The sequence below is a fragment of the Pelophylax lessonae genome, assembly GCF_965119305.1.
Source record: "Pelophylax lessonae genome assembly, chromosome: 1".
In the NCBI taxonomy this organism is placed as follows: Eukaryota; Metazoa; Chordata; class Amphibia; order Anura; family Ranidae; genus Pelophylax; species Pelophylax lessonae.
The window spans coordinates 715,082,826-715,095,243 of record NC_138768.1 but is presented as its reverse complement, the minus strand read 5'-3'; positions in this window follow the sequence as shown (position 1 = coordinate 715,095,243).

Genomic DNA, 12,418 nt, shown 5'->3' with positions numbered 1-12,418 from the left:
GGTCTTGTGCGGCTTTGGTCTGAATGCGATGCAAATTTAGTCATACAATCTGGATGGCTGAATTCGCATCACACAGACATCGCATGTGATTTGCACAGCTGTGCAGTGCGAATCACATGCGATGTCTGACATTGCATATGTGTGAACCGGCACTCTGTAGTCTGAATCTCCTCTTCTTCACTCCATACACTGACCAAAAGCCTGTATCTCCTCTTTTCTTTGTTCACTAGTCAGCGGTCTGAATCTCCTTTCCTTTCCATCATTCACTGGTCAGAAGTCTGCAGTGCACCTCTCTTCTCTTTTCACCACAGCAGTCTGAATCTCTTCTTCTCCCTATACACTGACCAGGAGCCTGTATCTCTCAGTCACTTCTCTATTCACTGATTGCCAGTCTGATTTTCCTTTACTTCTCTCTATACAATAACCTGAAGCCAGGCTGTATCCCCTCTCACTGATCATCAGTGAACATAGAAGAGAAGGGATACAGCCTGGCTTCAGGTTATTGTATAGAGAGAAGGAAAGGAAAATCAGACCGGCGATCAGTGAATAGAGGAGTGACAGTACAGTGCCACTTAACTCCGACTGTCAGGGCTGTAGCAGGGCGTAGAGGAGGAGGCGGTTGTGGTGCCAGGACCCAGAGCACCCACCAGCAAACGTGGGGAAAATCATGCCCTGGGTGCCTGGCGCTCCCATAATACACAGACAGAAGCTACAGGGAGCTAAAGAAATTCTTACCAGAGGCAGAGCCACGGACGTGTTGATAGGTACAAAGCGGGAGCCGAGTGGAAGAGGAAGGCAGGGGGCACAGCTTGGACGCCCTGAACATTGTGTCATCAGTTGCAAGGACGCCGGCTGTCCTAGCAACTAATGTCTGCACTGAGGAAAGGGGCAGGGGGGCAGAGAGAAAACTTTGCAGGTAGTAATCCTCGCTTGGTGCTGTGTGTGAGGGCACACACAACCACTGAGTATACTACTACTGAGTGGAACCCAGTGTTGGAACTTGTTCCGGCACTGGGTTCCGGAACTCCTGCCCAGATCCGCGGGACCCCGGGACTTACTTAGAATTTGCGGGATGGTCCAGCGGAATCCGGGACTGTTGGGAGGTATGCCTGTGGGTGGCTGGCTGGTACAGTGCCTGTGGGTGAGTGGCTGGCTGGTACAGTGCCTGTGGGTGGGTGGCTGGCTGGTACAGTGCCTGTGGGTGGGTGGCTGGCAGGTACAGTGCCTGTGGGTGGGTGGCAGGTACAGTGCCTGTGGCTGGCTGGCAGGTACAGTGCCTGTGGGTGGGTGGCTGGCTGGCAGGTACAGGGCCTGTGGGTGGCTGGCAGGTACAGCGCCTGTGGCTGGCTGGTAAAGAGCCTGTGGATGTGGGTGGCTGGCTGGCACCGGGCTGCTGTGGGCGGGTGTATGGCTGTAATACACTCCAGCGGGACTAGTCCCGACTCCAGACGAGGCTGTCCAAGGCGAGGGAGGCGGCCTAAGAAGGCAGAATGACGTCACAAAAATATCGGCCAGTTCCGGGCCCGATACCGATATATCGGGGAAAGTGCATATCAGCCCCCGATATATCGGCCTTGCCGATAATCGGTCTATCCCTAATAGGAAGTACCAGGGCATGACCTCACACATCCCAGGAGGCTGCAGGAGCTGTGCAGCATGGGACCGGCTGTGAGTCATTTTTAAATAAAAATGGTGGTATGAAGGAACAGGAACTGAGATTTATTGGCTGGTAAGTATCTTAAGTCAGCAGCTACGGTATTTGTAATTTTCCCCATGCCCTTTTGGAGTTCCTCTTTAACCACCTCAATACAGGGCACTTAAACCCCCTTCCTTCCCAGACCAATTTTCAGTTTTTAGCGCTGTTGCAATTTGAATGACAATTGCGCGGTCATGCAACGCTGTACCTAAACCAAATTTGTGTCATTTTTTCCCCACAAATAGAGCTTTCTTTTGGTGGTATTTGATCACCGTCAGGTTTTTTCTTTTTTGGTGCACAAATAAAAAAAGACTGAAAAGTTTGAAAAAAAAAAAAAGAAGTTTTTTTTGTTTAGGTTATAAAATTTTGTAAATAGATATGTTTTTTCCTGCACTGATGAGGAGACACTGATGAGGAGACACTGATGAGGAGACACTGATGAGGAGACACTGATGAGGAGACACTGATGGGGTGGCACTGATATGCAGCACTGATGGGCACTGATAGGTAGCACTGATATGCAGCACTGATGGGCACTGATAGGTAGCACTGATATGCAGCACTGATGGGCACTGATATGTGGCACTGATAGATAGCACTGATATGCAGCATTGGTGGGCACTGATAGGCAGCGCTGATGGGCACTGATTGGCGGCACTGATGGGCACTGATAGGTGGCACTGTTGGGCGGCAATGATCGGCACTGATCGGCACTGATGGGTGGCACTGATCGGCACTGATGAGGAGACACTGATGAGGAGACACTGATGAGGAGACACTGATGGGGTGGCACTGATATGCAGCACTGATGGGCACTGATAGGTAGCACTGATATGCAGCACTGATGGGCACTGATAGGTAGCACTGATATGCAGCACTGATGGGCACTGATATGTGGCACTGATAGATAGCACTGATATGCAGCATTGGTGGGCACTGATAGGCAGCGCTGATGGGCACTGATTGGCGGCACTGATGGGCACTGATAGGTGGCACTGTTGGGTGGCAATGATCGGCACTGATCGGCACTGATGGGTGGCACTGATCGGCACTGATGGGGGGCACTGATAGGCAGCACTGGTGGGCAATAATGGGCACTGGTGGACGGCACTGATAGATGGCAATAACGGCACTGGTGGGCAGCACTGATAGATGGCATTGTTGGGCAACACTGATAGGGAGGGCACTGGGGGGCTCTCTGAGCCCTGCTTGCCATCCCTGGTGGCCATAGTGGGCATCCCTGGTGGTCATGGGTAGGCATCCCTGGTGGCTTAGTGGCACCCCTCCCCCCCCCCCCCCCCCAGGGCTGCACTGGTAATCAATGTTCTGATTACCAGCACAGACCCCCCCTGTGATCACTGAGTAATTAGAAATACTCACTGATCACCCCCGCAGCAGCACCGATCCTCTGCTCTTCTCCTCACTGACAGGATCTGTCAGGAGGAGAAGAGATCGAAGCCGTTACAACGGCTCTATTTACATTACATGACGGCTGTGATTGGACACAGCCGTCATGTGATCAGGAGGGCCAATCACAGGGCCCTCCTGCCGAATGATGTGGCTCTGTGTCCGAGGGACACAGGCACATCGAGATCGCGCCGCTGCGCGTGCCCGCGGCGGCGCGATCTCTCTCCTTCTGAAGGACGTTCCGGAACGTCCATTCAGAAGGACGAGACTCCCCCCCCAGCCGTATATGTACTATGGCCCGGGTGGGAGGTAGTTAAAGCAGTATTAACCACTTCAGCTCTGGCATATTTTAACCCCTTCATGATCAAGCCATTTTTTTATGCTATTCAACGCTGTCCTACTTTAACTGGCGATTTTGCAGTCATGCAATTCTTTAAACAAGCAAAATTTTATATAATTATTTCACCACAAATAAAGCTTTCTTTCTCTGTCGCTCATTGACAGACGCAGTCCTCTTGATTAATATCAAATCGGGTTATACTGCCCTCTACAGGAGTAGGACACTAGGCAGAAGGAAAACGTTCTGGCCACACCTTAGGGGCAGTCCCAGAGGGTATATCCTCTCTCTCCCTGCTACAGGATGTCAGTTTTTTTCTGTCTAGTTAGGAGTAAGGACCTAAGTTCCTTGCTGGGATCTTTGGTCCTGGCAAGATTTTTTTTTAGAGAATTTTTTTTTAGGCAGCTTTTTTCTCCAGTTGTTCCTGTGAGATCTTCAAGCAAGTATGTTAAAACTGGGCGACGGGCTGGATGTTGAGATCCAGTGGTCACCCCAGTCAGCCTACGAGCGCGTGCAGGCCCTAGCTCTGCGCTGGGACGGCCGCGACATAGTCCCACTGGACGGAGACTGACCCTGCGAGTTAAACGTCTCGCCTGGACGCCGACGACCAGTTGGAAACTGAGTCACAGCGTCCGTATTGGTCGACAGCCCCCCCCCACCTCGGTGGAGAGGGGTTCTGTCAGGAGTTGGCGCCCGCCTGTTCCGGTATGGTGAGTAAAAGGTTCCCCCTCTCCCCCTGTTGGGTTTGTGGGTGGACGCGGGCCCCTCCCTGGGATGACCGGACCTTTATAATCCTGGATCCCCCCTCTATCCTATAACAGGTGTCACAGATCCCCCTCTTGAGGGTGATTTAGTGAATAGGAACCAGAAGGCTTGGTTTGGGAGCTGACAATCGGAGTCACTGTATGAGGGGCACTGTAAGGGACCATGACTGAAGTCAGTGGCTGGCATTACTGTTAGGATGGCCATGTAAGAGGGTGATAGCATCTTACCTGATACATAAGGTGCAATACAGGCCGATGCCTGTGCCTGGACTACCGCCATCCGCAGGCCGCCATCCTCCCACAGGCCGTACACCTCCCGCAGGCTGCACAGGCCTACGACTACCTTCCGCAGGCCGCTGCTATCTTTCCACAGGCCGCTGCCATCTTTCCACAGGCCGCCGCCATTTTCCCGCAGGTCGCGCGGGGCCGCCATCTTGGCGTAGCCTCGTGTCTCCAGCATGGGGGCGGCCATTTTGGAGATGATCAAACACCTCGAGGAGTAGATGGGAGGCGCCGGAAGGCGAGTAAAGGGGCGGAGCCGCCTCCTTTACCCGGGAAAACGAGCCAAAGACTTCCTGCCTGTAACAGACAGTGCTGGGAGCAGGTTGATAGAAACTTCTGTGCATCAGGTGGTGAGCCTTGGGGTCTCTCTCTCTGTGGGGTCCAAAGCAGGTAACACTGAGGGGCGCTGTTGCGCTGGGGGATTACAAAAAAAAAAAAAAAAAAGTTTTTTTCTTTGCAATTATTTTTTGTTTGCTGGCAAGTGTCTGGTATAGTCATGGACCCTGCCACTCATGTATCCCCACCTGATCCCCTCGAGGTGGCCGTAGGACCCTCCAGTACCCCACTTGTGATTGATTGCATTATCAGCAGTCTTTGGTATCCCGGGTGGAGGTGGCCTGTCAGGGACGGGGGTCAAGAAAGCGACCCCTGCCTACCCCTATTTCATCTGACACTTCAGATACGGATTCTGAGCTGGTCACAGCTGGTCACTGCAGCTGCAGGTCCCTCTTCTGGGGCTGCTGTCTCAGGTACGGTCTCCTCAGACAGTGAGGAGGACGTTTCTGCCTCCGCCATAGCACAAGAAGAAGCGTTGGTGGACGCACTAGTTGTGTCTGTCCGGGAAACCTTAAAGTGGAGTTCCACCCTATTTTTATACTTACCTCCATCTTCTCGCTCCGGGTCACCTGAAAAAGAAATGGATAATCGCATATTTTTTTTTTTTTTACTTACCTCGTAGCGAAGAAAAAATACTTACCTTACTTCCTTCTTCCTCCTTCCTCGGCCGCGGCCCGTCGTCACTTCCTGGCTCTGCAATGATTCCTGGGAGCTGAACGTCATAGCTCCCAGGAATCATTGCGCCTGCACCGGCCCCGACGTCAGTTCCGGGTCGTCCGAAACTAACCCTTGATATTTTCAAACGCATTACTAGGCGCTATCCGTTTGAGGAATCCCTCCTTAAAAGATGGACGGTACCACCAGTGGTGGACTCATCGATTTCCAGACTAAATTAAGCCACTGTTATCCCGTTGGAGGACGCTCCGTCCTTTAGGGATCCGGTGGATCGAAAAGTAGAACCGGAATCCCGCTCCATTTTTTCCCTGATAGGGTCAACCTTTAGGCCAGTGGTTGCCATTGGTTTAGTTTCACAAACATTGACAGAATGGGCCAAATTGTTACGCCGTGACTTAAAGGGGAGAAGTATCCCCCTGGCAGCATCCGATTTGATGGAGCAGATTATACAAGGACTACAGTTCGTCTGTGACGCCGCCCTGGACGCCACTCCCTTGTTAGGGCATGCATCGGTGTCAGCAGTGGTCCTCAGACGCGTGTTGTGGTTAAAGTGCTGGTCGGCGGATCAAGGTTCCAAAAAGGCTTTGGCTAATCTCCCTTTTCAAGGGGATCGCCTGTTTGGGGCCACCTTGGATGAGATTATAAAGGATCTCACTGGGGGCAAGAGCACTTTTTTGCCACAGACTGCTAAGGGTAAAGGACCTCGTAACAGACGAGGACCTTCCTTTTCCGCTCATAAAAAGTTTGTTCGTTCCGCTGGGGCGAGCGATAAGGGCTCCAAAGCCCCTTCAGGGGGTTTCAAAGGGCGCTGGTCGGGTAAACAAAAGTCCGGCTCGGCTAAACCTTAAGATAAAACCAATACAGCCTGAAGGTGCGCCCCCACCCATCTCTGGGGTGGGGGGACGTCTTCACCGGTTTCCGGATCCATGGCTTTCCAGAATCCCGGACAAAGGGGTTCACGAGGTCATACGGTCGGGATACAAGATCGAGTTTCGATCACTTCTACCTGTGCGATTCTTCCCTTCCAACATTCGACTATCCCCGAATTGCTTAAAAGCTTTGCGGGGGGCAGTAATGGACTTGATGCTACAGGGAGCGGTAGTTCCCGTTCCTTGAGCAGAACGTTTTCTTCACTTTTCCCAAAGATCATTCCCAGTTCCCTCCAGGACTTGCATGAGGATCCAGGGATTGATGGTGGCCTTCTTAGAGGCAGTACCGTATGCCCAGTCTCATACCTGAATTCTCCTAAAGGAGATTCTTTTCTAATGGAATCGGAATCCCTATTCCCTGGACAATCGGATCTGGTTGAGCGAGCGGACCAGGGAGTCTCTGGTCTGGTGGCTTCGGTCTCCAATGCTCAGCCAGGGGAAGTCACTCCTTCCGATAGAATCCAGGTTTTCGATAAATGTGTTGGAACTGAGAGCGATCAGACTTTGTCTGATTTACTGGACCGAGCAGCTCCAGGGCAGCCCGGTTCGGATCCAGTCGGACAATGCCACGGCGGTGGCTTATGTCAATCACCAAGGGGGCACCAAGAGTGCCCTGGCGGCCATAGAAGTGGCCAGAATTCTTCATTGGGCGGAACGGTTTGTTCCGACTCCCTCCGCGATATTCACTCCGGGGGTGGAAAATTGCCAGGCAGATTATCTCAGCCGTCAGATTCTGGATCAAGGGGGATGGTCTCTTCATCCAGAGGTATTTCACCAGTTGTGCCTTCATTGGGGCACCCCGGATGTGGATCTGTTGGCATCTCGGCTCAACAGGAAGGTGCGGAGGTTTGCAGCTCGCGCCCGTGATCCTCTAGCGGACGCAGCAGACGCGCTGGTCGCCCCGTGGGGGCAGTATCCGCTACGGTATGCCTTCCATCCTCTCAAGTTACTGCCGAAACTTCTTCGCAGGATAGAGGTGGAGGGAATTCCAGTTATCCTAGTAACTCCGGACTGACCTCGTCGAGCCTGGTACGCCGACTTGGTGAGGCGGGTCGCGGACGCTCCTTGGAGATTTCCTCTCAAGGAGGATCTGCTGTCTCACGGACCGATCTTCCATCTTGCTTTACAATCGCTGGCTTTAACGGCCTGGCCATTGAGACCCAGGTGCTGAAGGACAAGGGATTGTCAGCTTCAGTTATTCCTACTCTAATTGAAGCAAGGGAGGCGACTTCCAGCAAAGTCTATTATCGCACATGGAAGTCTTATATTGCGTGGGGTGAATCTCTTGGATTTCCTCCACGTACCTATTTGGTGACCCGAATCTTGGCCTTTCTGCAACAGGGGGTTGAGCAGAAACTGTCCTTGAGCACTATCAAGGGTCAGGTTTCAGCGTTAGCAATCTTCTTTCAGAAACCTTTGGCTACTCATTACTTGGTGCGGAATTTCATCCAGGGGGTGCGACACCTGGCTCCGCCAGTGTGCGCACCCTTACCGCCCTGGGATCTTAATTTGGTGTTGTCGGTTCTTCAGAAACCTCCCTTTGATGATATTAGGGAGATTCCCTTGCTTACTTTATCCCAGAAGGTGGCCTTCTTGGTGGCTATCACTTCTGCACGCAGGGTGTCAGAACTGGCCGCATTATCCTGTCGTTCCCCATATCTGGTGGTTCATAGGGATAAGGTGGTTCTTCGTCCGAATCCATCCTTCCTTCCTAAGGTGGTTTCAGAGTTTCATCTGAATGAGGACATTGTATTGCCTTCCCTATGTCCTAAGCCCAGTCATCCTCGGGAGTTTGCGTTACATTCCTTGGACGTGGTTCGGGCAATCAGGGTATACCTGAAAACTACGGACTCGTTTCGTAAAATGGATTCACTTTTTGTGATCACGGATGGTCCCAAAAAGGGGTTGCCTGCATCTGCCGCGACTATCTCCAGATGGATCAGACAGACGGTGGTACAGGCTTATTCTATTAAGGGTCGGAATCCTCCGTTCCCTGTTAAGGCGCACTCCACTCGGGCGCTTAGTGCTTCCTGGGCCTTCCGCCATCAGGCGTCAGTGGTCCAGGTTTGCAAGGCGGCTACCTGGTTGTTGGTTCATACCTTTACAAAATTTTATAAAGTTGATGTGTTGGCATTGGCGGATGCCTCTTTTGGCCGCAAGGTTCTACAGGCCGCAATTTGAGGAGACCGTTGGTCTACCTCGAGGGTTTTTTTCTGTTGGATTTTCAGTTGAGTCTCATCCTTTGGTTTGATGAGCCTTTAAGACTTCTAGTCGGCACCGGTTGGGCCTTCTGGATTTAAATTTTGATTTGTTATCCCACCCCTCATTTGTGGCACTGCTTTGGGACGTCCCGATTTGATATTAATCAAGAGGACTGCGTCTGTCAATGAGCGACAGAGAAAAATGGATTTTTGTAAAATCTTACCGTAAAATCCTTTTCTCTTAAGCTCATTGACAGACGCAGTACCCGCCCCTCTACTTTTGAGTTGGGTTGGGTTAAATTCTCTGACACTGCTTTGTGACATAACTGACATCCTGTAGCAGGGAGAGAGAGGATATACCCTCTGGGACTGCCCTAAGGTGTGGCCAGAACGTTTTCCTTCTGCCTAGTGTCCTACTCCTGTAGAGGGCAGTATAACCCGATTTGATATTAATCAAGAGGACTGTGTCTGTCAATGAGCTTAAGAGAAAAGGATTTTACGGTAAGATTTTACAAAAATCCATTTTGGTGGTATTTAATCACTACTGGGTTTTTTATTTTTGCACTATAAATGAAAAAAGAGCATACATTTAAAAATATATATATATATATATATATATATATATATATATATATATATATATATATATATATATATATATATATATATATATATATATATATATATATATATATATATATATATATATATAAATAAATATTTTTTTTTTACCCTCTATTATAAAACATATCCAATAAAAATATGTTAATTACATTTCTTCATAAATTTAGGCCAAAATGTATTCTGCTACATCTTTGGTAAAACAAAAATCCCAATAAGTGTATATTGATTGGTTTGTGTGAAAGTTATAGGGTCTACAAACTACGAGATATATACTGGAATTTTTTTTTATGCTAATAATGGCAGTGATCAGCAGACAATCTGACACGGGTGACACTGTGAGATTTGGCTAACTGCCACTGACATCAGCAGTGACACCCAATACAATGATCAGTTCTAATGCTACACTGTACAAATGACACTGGCTGGGAAGGGGGTAACATCTGGGGCAATCAAAGGGTTAAATGTGTGCCTAATACAGACATCATCCCAACCTGCAAAAACGAATTTCAGGGAGGTGGCACTCGGCGCCCTCCCCCCACCAATTTAACACAACTAGAGGATGATCAAATGAAATGGAACCAGTATACAGAGGTTTACTCTGAGAGATATCTCTGAGAGATATTCAAGGAACACTCTAACCACAATGAGCACTTCAGTGATTTGAAGTGATCATGGTGATAGGAGTCAGAAACACTGCACATATTGGGATACCTACAATTATGCTTTATTGCAGGCTGGTACTGCTGGTGGTTACTACTGGCTGCTACTGATGTCTGGTACTGCTGGTCGGAAATGCTGGCTGGTACTGCTGGTCGGAGATGCTGGCTGGTACTGCTGGTGGGTACAGCAGGCTGGTACAGCAGGCTGGAACTGCTGGTGGGTATAGCTGGCTGGTACTGCTGGTGGGTACTCCTTGCGTTACTGCTGACTGGTACTGCTGTGGGAACTGCTGGCTGGTCCTGCTGTGGGTAGTACTCACTGCTGGCTGATATTGTGCTGGTGGGTATTGCTGGCGGGTACTGCTGTGGGTAGTACTCACTGCTGGCTGGTACTGCTGGTTGGTAATGCTGGCTGGTACTGCTGGTGGGAAACAATGTTCGCCAGCGACAGCACAGGCGGGCGCGTGTGCCTCCATCCCAGAAATGCAGAATCGCATGTATATACCCACACAGTAGCAGCAAAATGAGTGCACGGTTGGCAAGTGGTTAAACCCAAAAAAAAAAACATTTTATATATGTATATATGCGGAATACACAAAAAGTAGTGCATGCACTTCTGTACGGTGGTAGCATGCGATCTGGTGCGCGCAAGCGCAATGTGTCTGTCATCTGCATCTGGGAAGCCATTAACATTGTATTGCCACCCGCTGCAGATCGTAAAGGGAGTGCATTTGAGTGTGGTGCGAGAAATGCACTTTTTCCCCTTATTCTCACCTAGTGATCTGGCCAGTAAGTCTCTTATTTTTCAACTTCCTTTAAAAGACAAAGCTATCCAGCAAAAGTCGCAGTAGTAGGGTTGAGAAACTACTGAAAGTGGTGCTTACAATAACCTGCTTTTTTAAATTCATGTAAAATCTTGATCCCAAAAGGAAAAAACTGTTCTGTTGCTATAACTGTGTAGCACCCTGCAGGTAGGTGCTAGGTAAATGTATACTGGGCCTTGTCTGCCTAACAGCAGGGTCATGATTTCTTTTTGGTAGGGTGTCATGGTTTCCAGGTGTGTCTGCTGAAGGGGGAGTCTCCCCACTGGCTCTGTGAGAGGCTTCTCATAGGGCAGTGGAGGAAACCCAATCAGGGATACATTCAGGCTTGTAACTACCCCAGAAGGCAGATTCTGCCGCAAAGGATTCTGGGAGTGGGTATAAGTTTGAGGGAGAGCATGACTCATTGTCTTTGGCGGGAAGCCGAGTCCCAGGAGGGAGAGGACGGCTGTCTCTCCTCCTGTCTGAGGAAGCGGATGTCTCGAGTGCTGCCTGAGAATCCAGAGAGTGCTGAGTTGAGCTGAGGGGATCCGGTGTGCCGAGAACCAGCGGAGAGAGAGAGAGGGGTCCAGTCCCAGGAAAGCCTACACAGGTCGTGAGTACTGAAGATTGCCCCTGGGGGTCTGCCTAGAGTCAGTGGGGACCACTCCGGAAAAGGTTCTAGGATCCAAGTGTCAGCTAGCTGTAAAGGGGGTACCTAGTCAGAGGACCCTGAAGTGGTAAAGGGGGGCGCCAGGGCCAGTGCTTCCACTAGGCAAACTAGGCAGCCGCCTAGGGCGCATTGCCACCTAGGGGCGCAGCCAGGAGTCGGCACTCTCTCTCCTTTATTAATGACCCATGTGAGCTGAGGGGAGAGGCGGCAGTGGGGGAGGAAGAAGGGACAGAGGAAGATGCCAGTTGTCTGGGGCAGTGGCGGAACTATCAAGCCTTGGCTTTAGGGGGGCCCCAGAAGGCAGGAAGGGAGCCCACCAGAGTGCTGCCTGCATAACGATCCTCTTCAGCTGGAGCTGAGCGGCCTAAACCCCGGGCAGGGAGGGATTCTCTGCACTGAGCTCGTGGGCAGCCGTCATTTCCCTGGGTCGGTATTAAGCATGGAGCGGAGGAGAGCTGAACCTGAGCCGGAGCTCGGCACTGGAGGGCGACACCTTTACTGGAGCAGAAGCGACGGCTGGCGAGGTACCGGAATGGTCTGAGGAGGTTGGTGATGAAGGATGTGCGGAGCTCTCTGACTGCTGCTTCTTCCTCCACCAGGAGCCGGTTGGAGCTGTGGTGAGCACTGTGGTCCAGAATAGGAGTGTCCTGGGAAAAGGAATCACAGAGAAGAAGGGGGAGAGTGCGGGCCACTCTCTTCATTCTGCCCAGTGAGTGTCCCCAGAACAGGGGATCCGTGTCCCTGGGTGTTACATAGAGGATCCCTGGTGTGAAAGGGAATTGGGGTCATCAGGTGTGCCATGGGGGATAGGGGTCACCGGGTGTAACAGGCTTTTGGGGTCACCAGGTGTGCCATGAGGAATTGGGGTCCCTGGGTGTGCCATGGGGGATTGAGGTCCCCAGGTGTGACATGGAGGAACATCAGGGTCCCCAGGCGTGACTTGGAAAAACATCAGGGTCTCTCCGGGTATGACATGGAGGAACATCAGGGGCCCCTGGGGTGACATATAGGAACATTGGGGTCACTGGGTATGAC